The sequence below is a fragment of the Myotis yumanensis genome, unplaced genomic scaffold (genome assembly GCF_028538775.1).
Source record: "Myotis yumanensis isolate MYYU_CA2020_CCGP unplaced genomic scaffold, mMyoYum1.0.hap1 SCAF_3, whole genome shotgun sequence".
In the NCBI taxonomy this organism is placed as follows: Eukaryota; Metazoa; Chordata; class Mammalia; order Chiroptera; family Vespertilionidae; genus Myotis; species Myotis yumanensis.
The window spans coordinates 30,816,452-30,823,368 of record NW_027223754.1 but is presented as its reverse complement, the minus strand read 5'-3'; positions in this window follow the sequence as shown (position 1 = coordinate 30,823,368).

Sequence of the window (6,917 nt, the reverse complement as noted above, 5' to 3'; positions counted from 1 at the left end):
AAGAAGCAAGAAGAAACAGATGAAAAACTCAACTACTTATGCAAGAAGCTAGAAGAAACAGATGAAAAAATCAACAACTTAAGTAAGTCCCAAGAAGAAATGAAGAGTGACATAGCTTCAATAAAAAACTCCATTGAAAGTATCAACAGTAGACTGGGAGAAGCAGAGGACCGAATTAGTGAATTAGAAGACAAGGAAGCAAAACACACTCAAACTGTACGGCAAATGGAGAAAAAAATTAAAAGACAGGAGGAGAGCCTAAGGGAGCTTTGGGACAACATGAAACGAAACAACATACGAATAATAGGGGTGCCAGAACAACAGAAAGATGAACATGGATTAGAAAACCTATTCGAAGAAATAATATCAGAAAACTTCCCTGAGGTGGGGAAGAAAAAAGTCACACAAGCCCAGAGAGTCCCAAACAAGGTGAACCCGAAAAGACCCACACCAAGACACATCATAATTACCATGGCAAATGTTCAGGATAAAGAGAGAATCTTACAGGCTGCAAGAGAGAGACGGAAAGTAACATACAAGGGATCTCCCATTAGATTATCAAATGATTTCTCAACAGAAACACATCAGGCCAGAAAAGAATGGACGGAAATCTACAAAGTGATGCAAAGCAAAGGACTGAATCCAAGAATACTCTATCCAGCAAGGCTATCATTCAAAATTGAAGGGGAAATAAGAAGCTTCACAGACAAAAAAGGGCTAAGGGAGTTTATCACCCCCAAGCCAGCCATGCAAGAAATGCTAAAGGGACTGGTGTAAAAAGAAGAAATATCAAGCTCAGAAAGAAAACAGCCACACACACACACAAAAAAGAAATGGCTACAAACAAGTACCTTTCAATAATAACTTTAAATGTAAATGGACTAAATGCTCCAACCAAAAGACATCGAGTGGCTGAATGGATAAAAAAACATGACCCATACATCTGCTGTCTACAAGAGACCCACCTCATTAGAAGGGACTCACACAGACTGAAAGTGAAGGGATGGAAAAATATCTTTCACGCAAATGGAAAGGAAAAGAAAGCTGGGGTAGCAAGACTTATATCTGACAAAATACATCTCAAAGTGAAGGCCATAACCAGAGATAAGGAAGGCCACTTCATAATACTAAAGGGATCAATACAACAAGAAGATATAACCCTGGTAAACATATATGCACCCAATGCAGGAGCACCCACATACATAAGAAAACTTCTGGAAGATATCAGGGGAGAGATCGACAACAATACAATCATAGTAGGGGACTTTAATACACCACTGACATCACTGGATAAATCCGCTAGACAAAAACTCAGCAAAGAAACAGCAATCCTAAATGACTCACTAGATCAGATGGACTTAATTGACATCTTCAGAACACTTCACCCCACAGCTGCGGAATATACATTCCTCTCAGGTGCTCATGGGACATATTCAAAAACAGACCACATATTGGGTCACAAGCAAAGTCTCCACAAATTCAAGAAGATTGAAATCATAAAAAGCTTCTTCGCAGACCACGATGGCATAATGTTAGAAATAAACTACAATAAAAACAACCCAAAATACTCAAACACTTGGAAGCTGAATAGCATGTTATTAAATATTGATTGGGTTACCGATGACATCAAAGAAGAAATTAAAAACATCCTGGACACTAATGACAATGAAAACACAACAATCCAAAACCTCTGGGACACAATGAAAGCAGTCCTGAGAGGAAAGTTTATAGCTCTACAGGCCTATCTCAAAAAACAAGAAAAAATGGTAGTCAATCATCTAACTCTACAACTCAAAGAATTAGAAAGAGAGCAACAAGAAAACCCCAGAGTGAGCAGAAGGAAGGAGATAATAAAGATTAGAGCAGAAATCAATGAAATAGAGACCAAAAAAACAATACAGAAAATCAATGAAACCAAGAGCTGGTTCTTTGAAAGGATAAACAAGATTGACAAACCCCTAGCCAGGCTCACCAAGAAGCAAAGAGAGAGGTCCCAAATAAACCAAATCAGAAATGATAGAGGCGAAATAACAACAGACCCCACAGAAATACAAATGATTGTTAAACAATACTACGGGCAACTCTACTCCAACAAACTAGACAACCTGGAGGAAATGGACAAATTCCTAGAAAAATACAACATTCCAAAACTCAATCAGGAAGAATCTAAAAACCTCAATAGGCCAATAACTATGGAAGAAATTGAAGCAGTCATCAGAAAGCTTCCAGCAAACAAAAGCCCAGGGCCAGACGGCTTCACAGGGGAGTTCTACCAAACATTCAAGGAAGAACTAAAACCTACCCTCCTCAGATTACTACAAAAAACTCAAGAGGAAGGAACGCTTCCAAGCTCATTCTATGAAGCCAGCATCACCCTAATACCAAAACCAGGTAAAGACATCACAATGAAAGAGAATTACAGGCCAATATCTCTCATGAACATAGATGCCAAAATCCTCACCAAAATCTTAGCAAATCGGATCCAGCAGTACATCAGAAGGATCATACACCATGACCAAGTAGGATTTATCCCAGAGATGCAATGATGGTACAACATCCGTAAATCAATAAATGTGTTACATCACATAAACAAATTGAAAGAAAAAAACCACATGGTCATATCAATTGATGCAGAAAAAGCATTCGACAAAATCCAACACCCATTTTTGATAAAAACTCTCAGAAAGGTGGGAATAGAAGGATCATACCTCAACATAATAAAAGCCATATATGACAGGCCCACAGCCAACATCATACTCAATGGACAAAAACTAACACCATTTCCCCTAAGAACAGGAACAAGACAGGGATGCCCACTCTCACCACTCCTGTTCAACATAGTACTGGAAGTATTAGCCATTGCAATTAGGCAAGAAGAAGAAATAAAAGGCATCCAAATTGGAAAAGAGGAAGTAAAACTGTCCTTATTTGCAGATGACATGATATTATACATACAAAACCCTAGAGACTCCATCAAAAAGCTACTAGACTTAATACATGAATTTGGCAATGTAGCAGGATACAAAATTAACCCCAAGAAATCTGAGGCATTTCTATACACCAATAGTGAACTTTCAGAAAGGGAGATCAGAAAAACAATCCCATTTACCATCGCACCAAAAAAATTAAGATACCTAGGAATAAACTTAACTAAAGAGGTTAAAGACCTCTACTCAGAAAACTACAGGACGTTGAAAAAAGAGATAGAGGAAGACATAAACAGATGGAAGAACATACCATGTTCTTGGATTGGTAGAATCAACATCATTAAAATGTCCATACTACCCAAAGCAATCTATACATTCAACGCACTTCCCATTAAAATACCAATGGCCTTCTTCAAAGATCTAGAACGAACTCTCCAAAAATTCATCTGAAATAAAAAAAAGACCCCGAATAACTGCAACGATCCTGAGAAAGAACAAAGTAGGTGGGATCTCAATACCAGATATCAAGCTGTATTACAAAGCCACTGTTCTCAAAACTGCCTGGTACTGGCACAAGAACAGACATATAGATCAGTGGAATAGAATAGAGAGTCCAGAAATTAGCCCGAACCAATATGCTCAATTAATTTTTGACAAAGGAGGCATGAACATACAATGGAGCCAAGATAGTCTCTTCAATAAATGGTGTTGGGAAAATTGGACAGACATATGCAAGAAAATGAAACTAGACCACCAACTTACACCATACACAAGAATAAACTCAAAATGGATAAAGGACTTAAATGTACGACAGGAAACCATAAAAATTCTAGAAGAATACAAAGGCAACAAAATCTCAGACATATGCCAAAACAATTTCTTCACTGATACAGCTCCTAGGGCAGTTGAAACTAAAGAGAAAATGAACAAATGGGACTACATCAAAATAAAAAGCTTCTGCACAGCAAAAGAAACCATCAACAAAACAACAAGAAAACCCACCTCGTGGGAAAACATATTTGCCAACGTCATATCTGATAAGGGCTTAATCTCCAGAATTTATAGGGAACTCATACAACTTAACAAAAAGAAGATAAACAATCCAATCAAAAAATGGGCAAAGGATCTAAATAGACACCTTTCAAAAGAGGACATTCAGAAAGCCAAGAGACATATGAAAACATGCTCAAAGTCACTAATCATCCGAGAGATGCAAATCAAAACAACAATGAGGTACCATCTCACACCTGTCAGAATGGCCATCATCAACAAATCAACAAACGACAAGTGCTGGAGAGGATGTGGAGAAAAAGGAACACTTGTGCACTGCTGGTGGGAATGCAGACTGGTGCAGCCACTATGGAAGGCAGTATGGAGGTTCCTCAAAAAATTGGAAATGGAACTCCCATTTGACCCTGTGATCCCACTTCTAGGAATATATCCCAAGAAACCAGAAACACCAATCAGAAAGGATATATGCACCCAGATGTTCATAGCAGCACAATTCACCATAGCTAAGATCTGGAAACAGCCTAAGTGCCCATCAGTAGATGAATGGATTAGAAAACTGTGGTACATCTACACGATGGAATACTATGCTGCTGTTAAAAAGAAGGAACTCCTACCATTTGCAACATCATGGATGGAACTGGAGAGCATTATGCTAAGTGAAACAAGCCAGTCAATGAAGGAAAAATACCACATGATCTCACTCATTCATGGATAATAAAGACCATTACAAACTTTTGAACAATAATAGATACAGAGGCAGAGCTGCCTCAAACTGATTGTCAAACTGCAGTGGGAAGGCCAGAGAGAGTTGGGGGGCAGGAGGGAGGGGAGTAAGAGATCAACGGAAGGACTTGTATGCATGCATATAAGCATAACTAATGGACATAAGACACTGGGGGGTAAGGGAGGGTAGGGGTTTGTCAAGGGTGGGGGGGAAAAAAGGACACTTATGTAATACCCTTTGTAATACTTTAAGCGAAAAATAAAAAAATAAAAAAACAAAAAAAAAACAAAAAAAACAAACAAAAAAAACACCTGTGTCAAAATGGATGCCGTTCAGTTCACCTTCAATAGAAGCTGTTTGGATCAAATAAAGTCTGAACGGCATTTGTTAAAACTGATTTCCTGCTTTCTTCGCCAGGAAAGGGGGGGTTTCTGGCTGCTGGGTTTGGCCCTGTTAATGGCTCCTGGGACCCCGCTGCCCAGGCCTGGTGCTGCTTCACTGCAGACCCTGTCTTGTTGGGCGAACGGCTCTCATCTCAGAAGCTACTTCTAACGGTGTAAAGTAGGTGGAAGTTTGGCAATGTTCCAAGTTATGATACTGAGTAATTCAGGTTCTCTTTTCACAATTAAAACAGAAACAAATAATATTGGAACCCAAATCACCCAGCTTGGGGAGTCCCGGTTGGCTGAGTGACCTGGGCCATCCCCAGCGCCGTCCCCCTGAGTCGCACTGTCCCAGTGGCTTATTGATTCTGTCACTGGGCTGCCCTAACCGTCCACCTGTGCCCTCTCATTCCACACCCGTTTGCTTCACAGGGTGGAGAGTGATTGGGAATTACTTACAAGGAAGAGCTCATTCTTCCTCACTGCAATCCTGTGAGTGTGAGGCAGGCACTGTTATAGACCCCACTTCACAGATGTAGAAATGGAGGCACAGAGAGGGCTACATATTTTGCCTGGGTTGCACAGCACTAAGTAGGAGCAGCATATGAACCCAGGCAGTCTAGTCCCCAAGTAAAGTCCTGCACCCGCTCTCCACCGTCCCCCTCATCCCAGAGCTAACCCCTCCTAGCTGTGTGTGTGCACATAGATAGAGAGCTTGGGAGTTGTCTCTTTTTTTCCTTTTAAAATGCATGTGGGGTTAGAGCTGCCCTGGAGGTGTCTGCCTGTCGGGACTTGGAGACTGTCCTGCGTTTCTTTCCTCTCATATCCTGTGGCATGAAACAAGTTTAAGCATTCCCCACTGATGACATTTAAGTTGCTTCCAAAGTTTTGTAACAACATACAATATTGCCATAGCCACCGTCATTTTATATTTTGTGAATATTTCTGCAGAACATTGTTCCTGGAGGCCGACTGTGGTCGGAGGTTCTGAACATTTTCATTGGTGACGTGCTGTTCTTGAAGCAATAAAACTTTGCAGCACCCCTCAACTGCCAGAGTGTCCACTTTCCACACCTGCCAAGGCCATATGTTAGCAAACTTCTACACGTGTACCTAACAATTGTTTTTAATCCTCACCCGAGGAGTGGGAATATATTTTTCCATTGATTTTCAGAGAGAGTAGAAGGGAGGGGGGAGGTGTTGTTGTAGAAGACGGAAGAAACCCAAGCGACGCTTAGAGAAATGGAGCTTTATTACGCCGGTCTCAGAGGAGTTGCCTCCAGTGTTTGAGCAAACCAATATGGTGGAAGCCCTTCTTTTATCCCCTTTAGTTTCTTTGTCCCCCAAATATGGATGGGGACTTCTGGACCTTTCGTGGGCTTTGAAAAAAGCCCCGTGGGTTGGGATGGGGTTCTTGAGATCATATCTAAGGGCCTGGCCTGGCGCCAGCACTGATAACTCCCTCCGGGGGGTTATGTTTTGTTCATGGTTTATGGCCTCTGTAAAATGTGAGCATTTAGGTAACAGGTCTTGCAAGACCAGACTGTGGAGAAAGGAGCAGTGACTTAATTATGGGTTATCAAGAATGTACATTAGGTTACTGCACAGATTCAGATTGCTAGTCCCCCAAACATCAGGGTTACATTGGAATTAGCTTTTTAGCCTTCTCAGTGTGAGAGAGACACATTGAGTGGTTGCCGCCCACACTCGCCCCCACTCGGGGAGGGAATCAAACCTGCAAACCAGGTAAGTGCCCCTGACCGGGAATCCAACCTGTGACCCACTGGTGCACAGGCTGACGCTCTAACCATTCACATAACTAACAATTTTTACACTTGATCTTAGCCAAAAGGCCGAGAAGCAATTTAGCTA